This window comes from Sesamum indicum, linkage group LG2 (assembly GCF_026168435.1).
Source record: "Sesamum indicum cultivar Baizhima isolate 11 linkage group LG2, ASM2616843v1, whole genome shotgun sequence".
Classification (NCBI taxonomy): domain Eukaryota; kingdom Viridiplantae; phylum Streptophyta; class Magnoliopsida; order Lamiales; family Pedaliaceae; genus Sesamum; species Sesamum indicum.
The window spans coordinates 16,470,222-16,487,654 of record NC_142658.1 but is presented as its reverse complement, the minus strand read 5'-3'; the positions used below and the strand labels follow the sequence as shown (position 1 = coordinate 16,487,654).

At 34.9% G+C, this 17,433-nt stretch overlaps 3 non-coding genes and 1 pseudogene across 3 annotated transcripts; 1 reads left to right on the top strand and 3 right to left on the bottom strand.

Annotated features, from left to right (window-relative positions):
- The first annotated feature begins 531 nt into the window (after positions 1–531).
- On the top strand, positions 532–2,267 carry LOC105156286 (tetrahydroberberine oxidase pseudogene; annotated as a pseudogene).
- A 7,394-nt stretch (positions 2,268–9,661) lies between these two features.
- On the bottom strand, positions 9,662–9,754 carry LOC148789225 (small nucleolar RNA Z101). Its single transcript, XR_016064314.1, has one exon. It is a non-coding gene; the product is annotated as a small nucleolar RNA Z101 (small nucleolar RNA).
- Positions 9,755–9,848: 94 nt separating this feature from the next.
- Positions 9,849–9,933, bottom strand: LOC148789224 (small nucleolar RNA snoR14). The gene has a single exon (XR_016064318.1). It is a non-coding gene; the product is annotated as a small nucleolar RNA snoR14 (small nucleolar RNA).
- Positions 9,934–10,017: 84 nt separating this feature from the next.
- Positions 10,018–10,096, bottom strand: LOC148789223 (small nucleolar RNA U61). The gene has a single exon (XR_016064164.1). It is a non-coding gene; the product is annotated as a small nucleolar RNA U61 (small nucleolar RNA).
- Between the last annotated feature and the right edge of the window lie 7,337 nt (positions 10,097–17,433).

The window sequence follows — 17,433 nt, the reverse complement described above, 5'->3', positions numbered from 1 at the left end:
CTTAAAAAAATTAGAAATTATGAAGAAAAATTTGTAAGTTTGTAGGTGAAAATATGACAGTTAATAACAATGAGAGGAAATTGCTAAAATCAAATCACAGTAATTAATTATATATGCTCAACAGCTCAAACTTACAATATGATTCCATTTTACTCAATCTTCCATAATCACAATCAAATTTAATTTTATTACTAACAAATTTGTTTAGATGCCTCATTTCATCCAAGTAAATTAAATTGCTTCACTCGTAGGGATAACCTGTAATTTTGACGGCGAATTTTGTCATGTTGGAATTCAATTTAACAATCGAGCCTTATAATTTAAAAATATTATCACATTAAAAATAAAATTTATCGTAAATTGTAAAACTGACAAGATTTCAGCAAGTATACTTTACGCGATCGAGCTTCAAATTCTGGGATCAAAAGTGCAATTTTTCCTTACTTATAGTATTGTGTTACAAGTCATCATAGTACCACCTCTATAAATACCATTGGTTTGGCCCTGAATTGAGCAACAAAACTAGAACAATCAAGCAAACAAATGGAATCTTGGGGCACCACACTCCTCCTACTGTTCTTTGCAAACCTTTTGGTCTTGGGGGTCTCCTCAACTCAAGATCACGACAAACATTTCCTTGAATGCCTAATCGATCAGTTTCAAAGCTCAAATGCAGACCCATCCAACGTTGTTTACAACCCAAACAATGCATCATATGCATCTCTTTTGCTAGCACCAAATCTTCGACCGGAATCAACCTCCCCATTGAGACCCCTTCTCATCGTCACCCCATATTATGAACATGAAATTCGAGCAGTAATTTACTGCTCCAAGAAGCTCGGGACACAGATGAGAGTCCGAAGTGGGGGACATGACTATGAAGGACTTTCATACATTTCTGGGATTCCTTTCGTCATTTTAGACATGAGGAACTTTCGATCAGCATCAATAAACACCAAAGACAAAACTGCATGGGTTGAAGTAGGCATGACGCTCGGGCAGTTGTACCACACAATTGCTCGACATAGCAAGACTCTTGCTTTCACGGCAGGCGTTTGCCCAACCGTTGGCCTAGGAGGGCATATATCTGGCGGTGGATACGGCATGATGTCCCGGAAGCACTCCATTGCCGCTGATCACATCATTGATGCTAAAGTAATGAATGCTGATGGACATATTGTGGACCGCAGGTCCATGGGCGAGGATCTATTTTGGGCCATTCGAGGAGGTGGAGGTACTAGTTTCGGTATAGTCCTCGCATTTAAGTTGCAGCTAGTTACCATCCCCGAAACGGTAACTGTTTTCAAAGTCTCCAGAACGTCGGAACAAAACGCAACCAGCTTGGTACACAAGTGGCAGTACATTGCAGACAGGATTGATCAAAATATTTTGCTCAGGCTTTTCTTGAGAAGCATCACGTCCCCGATACATGGAAACAGGACGATACATGCTACTTTCACTACCTTGTATCTTGGTCGAGCCCACGATCTCCTACCAATAATGCAAGAGAAGTTTCCAGAACTTGGTTTGGTGCAAGAAGATTGTATCGAAATGAGTTGGATAGAGTCGGCACTCTATTTTGCAGGTCTAAGAAATGAGTCCCTTGACATTTTGCTGAGTAGAACTCCGACAGGCATATTTGCTCGGAATTATCTCAAAGGTAAATCTGACTACGTGAGACAACCCATACCTGTAACTGGACTAAGAGGGATGTGGAGATTTCTTCATGAAGAGGATGAACATATGGCTGAACTGCAGTTCAGTCCATACGGAGGGGCATTGAACGATTACTCCGAATCTGAAACTCCTTTCGCACATAGAGCCGGTTTTATATTCATGATCCATTATGCAGTTACCTGGAATAGCTCAGGAAACAGTGAATTAGAAAGGCACATGAACTGGATCAGGAGATTCTACAGCTACATGGCCCCTTACGTTTCAAAAAACCCCAGAGCAGCTTATTTCAACTATCGGGATCTTGACTTGGGGACGAATAACGAAGGAAACACAAGCTACGCACAAGCCAGTGTTTGGGGGCTCAAATACTTCGGGAACAATTTCAATCGATTGGTTCGTGTGAAAACTAAGGTTGATCCCTCCAACTTTTTCAGAAACGAGCAAAGCATTCCACCTCTGTCTTTGTGATAAAAGAAAGGTGTTCATCGTTGCTCACCATAAGCCCTAATTACGTAATCACTGAATAAAACTGTTCCGTGGAATTAATCAAAAAATAAAATAACCAGATCCGATTGATCTTTAGAATTTAATTTTTGGTGTTGTCATGTTTGTTGTAATATCGTGTATTTTACCGTACCATTATTTAAGGTATTATTGTGATTGTTGTTAATTTAATGTACAAATGAACAGGACGAACAAATCCGATACAGCAGGTCCTAAATTTTTTTGTTTCAAAATTCATCTGTATTTCAATTGGAAACAATCCAATAGAAAGGCTATATTTTTTCGTCTCAAAATCAGTAAGAAATACATCTATATATACTGATGTATCCTTTCATTTATGTTCTATTTTCTTGCATTATTTATACATCTATAAAATTCTCTTTATTTATACATCAAGCTTTGAACTTTTATTTATTTTATATTATTAATAATAATTATTTTAAATACAACTAGTTACTCTGATATCGAATTCGAGCAATTGAGGAACTGCAATCAACCCATTCTGTCTGATGAATTAATTTGGAAGAGGTGCATCGCTATATAGGTAATAATTGAAACCCTTTAATTTGTTGTTCTTGTTCTTTTTGGAAAGAAGATAACGTACAATTTTGATATTCTAATTTCATATGTCTAGCAAGGTAATGGTCAACAGTTTTATTGCAAGATTTTAATTTGACGTGTTTGTTGATTTCATAGTAAGATATTATTTCTAGGATTCTCACTGTTTATACATATTCTTGGACCTGTTTGATCTATTTTTATTAATTGTTGTATATAATTTTTCTTTGAAGCCATGCACATGAGATTAATTATGATTATATTCTATTGAGTTGTTTTTCAGGATATGTTTTTATGTACGTGCATATATTTAATTAGTTAAAAAAATTTAAAATAATTGAGGAGGTGAATGTATTAAAAACATCTACTGGGGAGCATGGGAATTAGGCAAGTGTGAGGATGCTTTTGTAGATTGGCTTGAGTCGGCGTGCATACATGGATGATGAGAATCTTATATATAATTGGGCTGTACATGACGAGGAATTGGTACAGAAATATTATGATGGTTTGGCCGGCCCGATTTCTATTAAGGAATTGGTTCAAGCCCGAGATGTTCAATGAACAATGAAATCGATAATAAAATATTCAACGGGGTCATATTCTATATCGACCAGGCTATTCGTGCACTTGCACACCAACTCGCTGATGCAAGTCAAATGGTAAATACCTTTTTTAGAGCAGTTGAGTGTTCTAGCTTCAAAAGTTCTCCTCCAATAATGATTTTTTGTTTTATCCACATAAGAGCTAAATAAAGCTATCTCTAGCAAATTTAGACAAAATACCAACTTGTGTCTCTTTGAGTCTTGCTAGAAACTCAAAAAAGTGAGACTAAACAAACACTTCTATGAATTAGAAAGTGTTCTAGGTTTCTTAAGGAAGTCTTGATTGAATTTCAAGCTTTTAGAAAAAGGATGAAGTCAAAGAGAGATCTAGAGAGAAAATGAAGCAAAACAAAATACACACCAAGAAGATACATATATTAACATGGCCAACCATATAGTAATTTATTAGAGGGTATATAATGCTTCAAGTCAAGAGTAGGTGAGTCCTACTCATAAGGATCCAAATCCTTTTCTTTAATGCATGATTGGTGGTTATAGTCCCTTAAGGCTTGACTACAATTTTAACTAAACATTCTTTGATACTAAAAAAACAGTCTTCTAGCAATAGATTTTTCCAACAGACATGTCGGCTGCAAATTTACAATGATTTTTGCCACTACTTTACAACGGAGTTGTAATTTTCTTAAATTTTCATGGCAAATTCCATTCCAAACTAATAATAAACTTAATTTGAAATGAATAAGTCATTGTAATTTTTCGTTGCAAATTATGGTTAACTCATGGGTGGCGGTAGCATGAGGAGAATGCAGCTAAATCAAAGGAGAGAGTGACCCTTGGGGAGGGGCACAAACGAGTGGCATAGGGCAGCTAAATACGAGGCTAGGCTGTTACGCGCGCGCGAGTAGTCCTTCAGGAAAAATCGCGACCCCCCCAACTAAACTAAAGGCCTTTATCTTGTTGCCTTCTGCCTTCTTCCTTCTCTTTGCTATTGAGTCCTGTAGTTACTGCACTCTTTTTCCTTATGTAACTATTGAGGCCTTCACCAAAACCAAAAAATATTTTTTTAGTCTTCCTGTATGGAGGCGTTGTTTCTTTTTATCGCGTTTCCCTAAGTCGCAGCCCACTTTAGGACTGGAAGGCACCCACTGGTATGCATTCGAAAATCTCTATGTAGTATCCTTGCTTTGAGTTGGTCTATTTTAGAGCGTTCCCTTTCATTGCAACTTTTGTGGCAAAATGTTACCACGAGCACATTCCGTTGCAAACATGCAACGAAAATTTGCAATAGATTGCAGTTGTTGCAACATTGCAATGATTTTGTTTATTATATCCATTGCAAATAATTTGCAACGACTATTGCAGCATAGTCAAGTCATTGCAACGTCATGATTTTTTTGCCATGAATTTTGCCACAACCTACAACATAGCCTTTTGCTATGGGGCAAATTTCGTTGCAATATTATCACGACCTTTACAACGAATATTGTTTGTGAGAATTATTAATTGCATTGCAACGATTTTTTATACTTAACCATTGCAAAATAAAATTATGATTTTCTAAACTTAACCGTTGCAAACTTGATGATTTTTTCAACAACTTTTCCAAAGACCTATGAAGTTGTAGAAATCCGTACGTTATGGCTGGAGTCATTAATTATTGAACCGTTACATTAGCAATGGATTTAACAGCAAATGTTTTTTTTCGGAAAGGTAAATTTCATTAAGTAAAAAAAGTATAATAGTACAATACATCTTGCTTAATCTAAGCGGTTTCGTCGACAGGAGAAGGAATCCGCCACAAGCGATAAAGCGCAGAAGTGCTAATAGCAGTAGGTAATTCTACACTATGAATCCTTTGCTGCACATCTCGAACCATCAGCGCACCCACAGTACGTGTATCTCTATGTACTCCACCAAATCGCCTAATGTTACACTCACGCCAGATATGGTACAAACACGAGGCCACAAGAGCACGGTAGGCCGTAGAAACATAGTGTTTGCCTCTCCATCTGCGAGCAGCCCATAAGACGTCAGTAGACCAATCTCGGTTGGGTCAATCAAATCGAAGTGTACGTCGAATCACCGTCAAGCAGCCACGCAAATAAGTGTAGTGAAAAAAAGTGATCATGGGTCTCATCAGCACCATCAGAACAAAGTACTTAGGAACTATTAATATGAGCCAACCAAAGCTTATCCATAGTAGAGAGTCTACCAAGGATCGTCAGCCATAATACAAAAGTATGTCTAGGGGTTTTGAAGCGGCCCATCAATAGTGAAGACCAGCCTACCTTGGACGCTTCACCCCGTAGTGAATGAATCATCATAGCAACTGTTAGTTGTGTATTTCTTAATCGCCAAAGGATACGATCAGCCCCTTTTAACTGCAAATGTTATCCATTGCAATCCGTGCACGACAGCGTAGCCTATTATTTTGAATTCAGTACTTTGACATGAAATTTGCAACGGAATTTTGTCTTCGTGACAAATTCGATTACAAAGTCCGTGGAAAAAATAAAATACAAGAAAACCTTTATTCTACTTCACACTCATTTTTATAACTGTCCATAACCAATTCTTCCTCTTCTTTCCTTCCAGCAACTGGTATTTTAATCTTCTCTTTGCATATATTGTTAATGATCAAGTCGGTACAACTAGTCACACTTCTGGACATTTAGCGAACTTTCGTTAAGGTTAACTACAAAGGTTTTTACCAATTTAACTTAATTAACTCCTCAATTTAAAACCTTCAAATAAACTAATTTAATTTAGATAACTCTTCAATTTAAAACATTCAAATGAACTAATTTAACTTAGTTAACTCAAAATATTAAAACCTTCAAGTAAACTAATTTAACTTGGTCAACTCTCAATTTAAGATTTTCAAATAAAATAACTTAACTTAGTTAACTCTTAATTCAAAACTTTCAAATAAACTAATTTTGGGATGTCCATACATTTTATACATAATTGACAGACTAATTGTTAATTATTTGAAAAAATTAGATTTAAGTGTAAATAAATTATAGGTTGATATTGAAATATAATAAAACTGGAATGGAGTAAATTGGAACTTATTATAATATTTGGGAGCAAAATATATTACTTAAAAAATGAGGTAGGACGTAAAGATATTTATTAAAAATATTAAATAAAGTTAAAAATAATAATAATAATAATAATAATATTAAAATAAAAGAAAAAAGGGATGGCAGCAACATATGGTTAATTATTTTTTTATTAAAAATAAATAAATAAATTATATTAATATAATTTAATTAAATATATTAATAATAACATAACGAATCGCAGTTAGATTTAAAAAATAATTTTTTTTTTAAAACAAATTGCCAAGTAGCAATTCAAAATCGCTACTTGGTGTCGTGACTTGAGTAGCTTTAGCTTTCGAATTGAGCTCTCTCATGTGTCGTAAATAATTTCATATGTCATTTTCAAACTGTATCATGTCTTTTGGTATGGTATATCGTACCCTATATGATCTTTCACAGTTTGGATGACATGTTTTATTCCGTGCGCGGAGTTGCATTTCACATGTTCTAAATGTAAAAAAACAACATAAATCCTATCTAAAATACCATGTTCGAAGAACATTTCATTCAATATACATGTAAAAGTCCCCCCATATTTTGTTACTATCCACCTTCCAATTTTTTGTTTCAAAATCTCTCGCAACTCCCATCTACACCATATATCTGAAAAAAAAGAAATATGAATCAATCGACTAATCATGTATGCTTATACTTATATAAATATCTGTATATATATATAGTTGGGTTACGCTGCTTACAGATCACTTTTCACTTAACCTTCGAACTCTCAACTACCCAATACTCGCAACGCAAATGGCATATAGAATGATCTTTCACCGCCTCAATTAAATCTTCTTTATTTTTAAAAAGCATTCCCACATCAAGTCTGCCTTCATTTTTATCATAAAATTTTACATTCTTCATATTTAGTACATTAAATGGAATCGGTGCAAGTGTTATGATGCGAGACCATGCCCATATTTATAATAATTGCATGCCACCACAATATTAATTTTTCCTTGTTGTGATGTCGTACACAACTCTCGATATAAATACGTCAACACTGTTGAACCCGAATTTAAGGTACATTCCTAATGAATGTTCTCCATATACCGTAAATACAATAGCGACACAATGTTCCCCGTAGTATCAGGACACAATACCCAACCAATGATGCACATGGCACATATACATGCATCCAATAATACAGCCTAAAAAATGAGCTATCATCATCACATGTATTTTCAAATAAATATTCGTGTAACACTATCAATTTTATTTTGAACCATCTAAAAGCATTTTCATCTAGCATAAAACCCAACCATTGATGTTTGTCACTATTGAGTATTATACCTTGTATCTACTCCGATAATAAGATTACCTTCTACCAAAAATATCGAAATAATATCAATGTCCTGCAGTATTACAACTGCCTCGTCAATCAAAAAATGAAAAGTATGTGTTAGACATCATCTCTTGATTAATACAGTAATTAAGTGTGTGTTAAACGTCATCTCTTGATTGATCTCAATGTAACTGCACTGTAAACACCCAAAAATTCTATATTTTGAAATACTTTCAAAACACGAATGTGACATAGAACGAGTTAAAACATAAAATAAAGATATACCACCTCATCGCACGTATAAAGTTGAAACATGAATCTCAAACACATCTTCAGACCAATGATTTAACTACTCGTACAACACATTAGTATCAAAAGTTAGCAAATCACTCAAAATATAAATATTTGAAAGCTCAAATTTTTCTCACTACTCAAATTTTTTATTCTTCTCTACAAAATATCACTGCTCAAAGTTTTTCTTCTTCTCTACAAAATCTACTACAACTCTCACCCTTCCCTACAAAATCTCACTCAACTCTCCAATGAGAGTTGAATAAATTGCATATTAAACTTATAAAATGTGAGCTGCAAGGAGGGTGAATAGCAACACTACACTACCACTGAAACAACCAGTAGTGGTGCAGCGCTGCAACACCTTTGGCAACAATGTCAACCAAAATCAGGCTACTTTGACCAGATTTACATTTAATGAAAGAACCAGAATCTAAGATCGGGGTTCTTTGATTCTTAATTTTTTTTAATAAAACATGTCACCACAATTTGTCATCACGATGACATGATTAAAAAAATTAAATCAGTGGCATGCATTTTGTTAACACGGTACCGCTAAAATCTTATGAATTTCAATTTCACTCCATTTTCACAATTGTTTTTTTTTAACCTTTTCAAAGTAATTTTGCCTCAAATATGGGGGGAGTGTGTCATGAGGGGCTGCCACGCATATTAACTTAGCGCCGCAAGCATGCCGAGGGAACTGTGCAGCTTGCGCAATGTAGGGGAGGAGATGACTGGACACGCCCTGTTGCAGCACTATTTTGCGCACTTCCATAGAGAGTTAACTCTCTACTAGGGCCGCAACCATGAAGTAATGGATATGGGCAATATACCGTGAAGGAATGGATGTGGGCAATACATCCAGCCCCAGGAAAGGGAGGGGGAGATAAATCTTCGGTGGTCTGTTGGGATATATGGCAACACCGAAACCAAGTGGTGGCGGAGGGGCGTGCTCCAGCAGTGCTGCAATTGGCTCAGAAAGCATTGCGGTTTCAAGAAGAACACCTTGCAGCTTTGGAGTCTGTTAGAGTTAGGCGTGTATAGGTGTTGTAGCATTCTGTTTGATAGCGAGGATTAAGGGTTGATAAGGTGAGTGGGTCATGAATAATTATTCTTTTAATTATGCACGTCTCAAGTGTGTTTGACATGTTGGTTTTGCTAATAAAGTCCATTCATTTACCTCAAACAAATAATAATAATAATAAGACTACTAATCCTATTTAAAAAAACTGAAAAAAATAAAGACCAAGAATGTTATGGTTAAGTGTCAAATTGGAGAAAAATGGTCACGTGAAGTAAACATTTTTCAAGAGAAATATGGCACCAAAGTAGCGCACTTGGTAGTTTTGAGACCTTTCGGTAGCAGAACATTTTTTTATTTTTTTCCCGAATAAATCCGTTACTTGTAACACTTAGATATGGAAAGGAATCAATAATGACAAGGGGACAAATCTGAGCTATTAGCATAGTTGAGGAACCAAATGTTTACCCATTTCAAAAAATTACATTCAATTTTATTCATTTATATAAAATTTTAGGTAAACACATTTAATAAACAAAAAGGTTAAAAATTTATTTAAAAAAAATACATAACGTCGTAGCAATCCACTTTATCAAAGATTTCCGAAAAAGACGTGTAGAGAAAACATATCGAAAAGAACTTAGAAACTTGAGAAGGGCATCAGGTCTCCAAGGTGAATTTAGCATCATGATGAGATTCAGACGCAAATTACCCATTTTCACATTAGATTCATCCTCTGCCCCGAAACCATTCACAAAATACAGAATCAAACAAAAATAATATTTTGGATGAAATTGATACTATATAACTAGAGAAAATTCAATAAACATAATACAAAAGCGATCAGAACCTGTCGGGATTCATGGTTGACATCACACAAGATCAGTGGATTGACAGACTTCATGAGTTTCATCGTCACCTCGCCAAAATACAATCAAACATTGGCCTCGAGTGATTCCGAAACCAAACAAAAGAAAAATGACAAAAAATTTGAAAGAAAATAAGAAAGAGCTCAGAACTTCTTAGAGGTATTGAGTGCCGTCACCGACGGCTGGCGCCTCCGGCACATAGATATTCATCACCGCTGATTAAATTCGTATAAATTGAACAAAGAAAATAGGAGATAACCTTTTGGAAAAATAGATCTGGAAATTCAGAAATAAAAGAAATCGGAATGAGCAGAAGGAGGAGGAAAGGGGAATTTATAGCGGGCGAACAAAAGAAACCCTAGAGTCCTGAAAGAGAGCAGCGAAGTTGTGGGCGGCGCATAAAACCCTAAGCATAAAAATTTATTATCATAAAATAAGGAATAATAACCCGTTCATCTCCTGGGTAATTATACGTAAATTTTTTAAAAATTATATTTAAGTGTTTTAAAATTTATTTTTATCTAAAATAAATTATTCATTGATCAAAATTCATTAATTTTATTGATATTAATAAAAATAATTAAATCTCAATTAACTTATTACAAATTAAATAAAACTTTTATGACTAAATTACCTTTATAGCAATGAAGTTATATCCTTCACATGCATTAAAGTGTGAAGTTAAAATTGCACATGTAAAGTTGATATTAAACTTTCGCAGATTATTTTTTATATTTTATTTGCTATATTCTCTGGTATTATTCATATATCATAGAAAAATATAAATTAAATTGCTATGATTAGTTAATTAAAAAAAATATCGTTGACAACCATGTAAGTTTATTTGTTGTGTATGAATGAATAATTATATTATTTAGTTGGAGTATGATTGAACTCAACGCTCAATTGTTTATTAATATTTAATATTTTAATAATAAAAATAATAAATATGAAATATAGTAATTGAAATAAAATATATTTATATTTTAGAAAAAATATTTTATTATTATCAAAAAAACCAAGTGCAAAAATTAAGCAAAACTTCTATTCAAAATTTGATTTTATATTTTCACTTTTGCATCTAATTTTTGGAAGAAAACAAAGTTAGACTCCTCCATCTCTTTTTCTAATCAAATACCAAACTATTTTTCATACATTTCTTTTACTTATATTTTTATTAGGGAAAAGTACTATTTTAATCCGCTAAGTATGCCTAATTTTAATTTTAGTTTGATAACTATGTCTATTTTTGTTTAGATCCAGTAACTTACGAAATTGCTTATTTTTAATCCTCTGACAGATTTTCGAACAATTTTACCCCTATGCCATTTTTGAAAGGCAGTTTTAGTCCATATGCACTCATAGGGGTAAAATTGTCCGAAAATCTGCCAGACGACTAAAAGTAAGCAATTTCGTAAGTTATTGGTCCTAAACAAAAATGGACATAATTATCGGACTAAAATTAAAATTAGACATACTCAACGGACTAAAATAATACTTTTCCCTTTTTATTATAGTCTCACTTTTCTTCCCAATCAAACAAACTCTTGAGCCCCAACTACCTTAGAAACCTCTTCTTCCTCACAATCAACCATTTCACTCTCGAACTCCACTTCACACTTCTAACTCCTCTCATCTACACTCATCCCCATTGAGAAGACTTCCCATCCAAACCACTTGTTGGACATTCAAACAGACCCGTAATCGCCTCAATTTCATTCACTAAACATGACAAAAAACCCAATCTCCCCACAAAGAGGAAAAGAATGGCAATGTGATGGCATCTTCTCAGACAACCACACTTCAAGAAATTGAGGCCGAGAGGGCGTGATGATGGGTAGGCCGAGGCACCTCCTAGGCCTCCTCTCTCTAGCAAGGCCATGGTTGAGTGAGGAAAAAGAGGTAGGTTGAGGTCAAAACTTAAATCCCATGCATCTAACAACCCTCGCTACATATTAAATGCTTTTAGTCGTAGTCTCCTCTTACTCCTGTATGGCTCACTACTTCAGGTATCTGCGTCTGTCAAATTTCAATTTTTTGAGGTGGTTCCTATTCATTGACAGGTCAAGTCATCAGCATTGAAAAGCTCCTTCTAAAACACTTGGTCCGCATCAAATGCGAGTTTTTTCCTCCTTTACTAGATAGCACCTGGAACGTAAACTTACACCACATCACACACAACATTATGTTGGTCGCATCAATCATAAGAAACTAAAACTTATTTGACATCATCATAGGCTTCAGTCAATATCCTGAACACATGAATGGCATTGAATCAAAATCAACAGATAACTACTAGAATCTGATTAAGCCTACCTAAGCATTTGGAGCTTTCTAGCCTCTTCATGTACATAGTCACAACGAAACTTGAAAACATCTATAGGCCAAAAATCCGACCCCCCACCACGCCCCCCATTAACGACACAATCCCTGTTAACTATTTCTCTAAAAAAGAAAGACATCCCATCCACATAACGTAGACAACAGCATACTTCGTTCTTAAAGGTTCGGGAGTCAAGTCAGCCTCAACTCTAAACTGTGTGTGTGTGTGTGAAGGAAGTGCAGATGTTAAAGAACACTAAACAAGAAAGCTTTGATCAGCAAGTAACAACTATGTACATCATTATTAGGCAAGAACTGCTCCAATCGTAAACAAAACTAATAAGGTGAGAATCAGCTCCAACCCTCTCCTAATATGGTAGTATTTCCCCCTCAATGGTGTTACCTATTCGACTGCAATAAACACAAATCCGCTGGGACAGTACTCTTGTAAGAGAAAGTACTCAAGTCACATACTCCAATCCATATTTCTTTGAGACAATGATTATATTCCATGCCATCACACATATCACCGAGTATGCTTTATGCCTGTTTAAAACCCACAGCAGCAGAGTTTTTCTTTGTACAAGCAGAAAATGCGAGCAAACACTGATGAGTAGCTATTAAAAATCCATGAAGCATCAAGCATGTAATGACTTATAGTATGAGAATATGGGTGCAAATATAACAAACAACAGTTCTAATCTTCTATACATTCACAAAGTACAAACTCAAAGCTTATGGAGCAGCAGCAGCAGCCTTTATAGCTCTCTGCAACTCATTCTCAACATCAATGGCAAGACTACCGTTCTTCTTGTCTTCTTTTTCCCCATTCACATTGCCATTCTCTTGGCCTCCACCGTTGCGCTTACTTCTCCACTGCTCGAACCCACCCGAAGGACTCCTAACAGACGGCATTGCCCTTTTCGCAACGCCCTCCCTAATATCTCCACCACCATTCCTGGCCAAATGCCCCCCTCTCATTTCTTCCAACTCACACTTCATCTCCCTGTTAACTCTAGTTAAAACATCCAACTCCCTTTTCATCCAAAAACACATACCCTTCAACATCTCTAGCTCCCCAGCTTTCGCCTCACTCTTCTTCTTGCTCTCCTCATCATCCTTCAACACATCATCAACCCTCTGAATACCAATTTTGTTGATTCTTAAAACCGGCATTTGATCCTCGGAAAATTTTGTGAACCACCTGAAATTCAATGCCACCCTCTTACCCACAAGCATTTCTGTCCTCGCCGCCAGTTGAATCCCCTTAAAGATGGAATCTTTATCATGTCTTTCAGCTGAGAGGTCCTTCACAACTGCGGGGCTCTCCAGTGGCACAAACCCGAAGGAGTTGGAATCACAACCAGCAAGCCCATCTGCGCGTTCGCTGCTGCCACTGGATCCCGCGTGTGAAAAGGTGGATTTTCGGAGAGAGAAAGAGCCCAGTTGTGGCTTGAAGAAGAGAGAGAAAGTGGGGTTAGGATGGTTAGGATTAGAAGGGTTGAAAGAGAAGTGAGCAGAGATGACGAGAGGGGAGTTCTTGGGGGATCCAAACAGGCCAGTCCCTGATTTCAGAGTCAGACTAAGGGGGGCGGCGGAAGCCTCAGCCCCAGCGGCGGCAGCGGCGGCGGAGGCATAAGAGAGTTTGAGGGAGGGCCCAGAAGGCAAGTTGGTGGATAGAGAGAGGGAGAGGTCAGATGGGTGGGCGGTGGTGGTGGAGAAGTGAGAAAGGAACGGAAGGTTGAAGATTGTAATTGGTATTTTGGCACGGAGGAGGAGTGGCGGCGGGTGGTGGTTCTGGTCGTGGCTTTTGTGGTGATCTTGGAGTTTCACTGAAACCTTCATCCTCTTCTACTCTTCTGCTTTTTGCTTTGGCCTTTTGCCATCTTGTGCTTCCCCCTTTTACTCCTCCAACCTCCAAGAACTTATCAAAATTTCATTTTTATGAGGCTACAAAAATTTCGGGCAAAGAAGAAAACAAAATCATATGATTTGTTTTTTACTTCTCTTTTTCCATCGGAATTTGCGACCTAAGTCCCATGTTGGAGAGCCATACGGGTTGGAGATACGGTCAAACTACGGATTTGTGACATGGTTTTTGAGATTGGAAATGAATTTTGGGATGAAAATTTGATATTTTAGAATGAAAATGGGATATAAGAGCGTAATTGATTGTATTATCATCTCATAACTTTCTCAAGGAAAAAAGAGATAAATTGAGTTTGGTTGAGATAATATATCATTTTGGAGTATGTAATTCGCTATCAGATAAAAGTGTAATGATGCTAATTATTATGATAGTTTAACAATGAGATGTTGTTTATTTGTGATATATTCTTATGAGATATATGTAAAAAGAAAAATTGTTTGATTGTGAGATTTGTGTTTTTCATTTTATTTCTTGTGTAAGAGTTTTTATTTATTTAATATTGACATATTGTAACTTAATTATTTTATATATTTATTTATAAATTTTATTATTTTCTTTATATTAAAACATTGTGGTCTTTTACATATGTGGAAAAAGAGTTTGTTCAACATAGTATGATAATTTTTTACAAATTACACACACATATATATATATATATATATAACTGTATGAACTTCTCATAAAATGTCATTTACAATTTTGAAAATCTTATGAACTTCTCATAAAATGTCATTTACAATTTTGAAAATCTTTTGTTACATCTATACTATTATCTATATATATATATATATGTGAGAATGATAGTTGACCGCAATTGAGCCAATTTTTTGACTCAATACTGAATTCTTAGAATTTTGAGTTTTTTAATTATTAAGAAAAAAATTTCTTGATTAAAAACACGTCTACTGAAATATATTAAATATTTATTTTGTATTTATTCAAAATTTTATCTTCACAATTATAATAAATTTTTTAATTATCAAGAAAAAAAATTATTGATTAGAAACATTATTTATTTTAAATATCTTAATTATTTATTTCGTATTTATCCAAAATTCTATCTCCAAATTTTAAATTACAACAAAAGAATTGGTTAGAAACATGACCTATTTTAAATATGTTAGATATTTTGTTTTGTATATATCTGAAATATTTTATCTTCAAGATTATAATTGATTTTTTTAATTGACAAGAAAAAATCTTATTTTTTTAGAAATTTCATATATTTTAACTATATTAAGGTGTCCTTTACTTGGAATGACGGAATTTAAGTGGTATAGATATCTTTAGGATAATTATTGGGATTGAGTTAAAAATGATTATATTAAGTGGCTCAATTTTATGTTTACCAACATTGATAAACTATTAGATATAAGTAATATATTGTACTATATTCACTACAAAGAAAATCCAAAATTTGTAACGACTTTTTTGGAATGGCCATTTGTTACGTATTTGTAACGGATTGGATGTAATGACGTTATGGAAGGGCTGATGACAATTTAATTTTTTTGGTAACGACCAAAGTCGTTGAAGAAGCCGTTACAATTTATTTTTATCCGTAAAGGGGTTACAAGTTGTAACTATTTTGTAATAGTTTTTGAATTTAGGGACGGTCAACTTTTCGTATTATGCTAGCCGTTACAAAACATATTACATATATTTGGTGATTACTATTTTTCTATGGATTCTGTAACAGCGTGTAATATTTGTAAAGGATTGGAAAAAAATATGAGAAGCCGTTACAATAATCGTGGAGAAAACCACGAGAAATTGTGCAATAAGAAGGTGTTACAAAAATCGCGTGATTAAAGACGATTTTTTTTTACAAGATAGTATTACAAATGCGAACATGATAACGGCTACATTATTTAACAGCTAATTTTCAATAGCTATATTAGTCATTCCATAAGCCATTACAAAGGCTAGTAGAAAATGGCTTATATATAGTTGGCTTATATATAATTGTATTGTAAGTTATTTTTATTTTATTTCATTTATTATAGAAATTCTTATTAACCACACACACTCTCGATATTCTGATTTTCGTGCATATACACTTGACCAAGTAAATTATTACTTAATTTTTGAACCGTCAATTGTTGATCATCTGTTAAGTTGGTTGACCAGGTTACAACGAGTAATTTAATCATTTGTATTAATTAAATTAATTGTAGTTTATTTTTTTTAAATTTATAATTTTTTGATCTTATACGTTATGTATTCTTAATTAGTGTAATTTAATATTTTTAGATTTATAGGTCGTCGAATTATATAATTATATATATACATGTGCATATGCAATGATATATATATCATCATGTTACTAGAACTGAAGAGATGGATGTATCATAAGAACCTTTCGAGAAAGGCAAATCTTACACCGGAGTTTGAGAATGAGGTTAAAACTTTCATAGAATAGGCCAAGTGTCAGCATGGACATATGGATGGAGATAAAATTAGGTGCCATTGCCAGAAGTGCGAAAGTACAAAGTTTAAAACACTCGACGATGTTAGTTATCACTTGTGTATACGAGGATTTATGCCAAAATATTATAATTGAATTTCTCATAGCAAGGAGCCGGTGCAGGAGTACTTTGATGATGTGACTGCCCCTCCAATATCGAAGGAGCAAACCCCAACTGCTCATGAGGAGGGTAATTATTCATACTGGGGTGATGAACAATAGATGGATTTGGCGCAGAGGATGGTTTTTGATGCAGTAGGGTCGAGTTATTTTTCTTCTTCTCACGATAGTGTGTCTCGTGATGGTACAAGGCCCTACCTTATTGATATCGGTCCTAGTTCATATTATTATGACGGTGGCTTATATGTTTATCTGTCAGGGTTGGCAGACCATTTTTACGATATAGTGCATGTTGCCGACCAGCCATTGTGGAACAGTTGCACCAAATCTCAATTGACATTTGTTGTTGAGTTAGTGGATATCAAGTGGACGACCATAATTCTGAGTGATCATATGATCGAATATCCCAATAGATTAATAAAATATTGCCCCCAATCACACCATGCCGAGATATTACTACAACACGAAAAAGTTGATAAAGGATTTGGGTTTACCCGTTGGGAAGATTGATGGGTGTAAGAATGGTTGCGTGTTGTACTGGAAGGATGAACTATTCATACTGGCACAACAAGCAGTACAAGTGTACTACAATGAGTACCCAAGTATGAAGAGAGACAAAGCGGATTGGATGGTTGTTTGCAAAATCAAGTATGAACAGAGATAACAAGCAGTACAAGTGTACTAATCTTGTTGGTTGCCGCTCACTCCATCCCAAC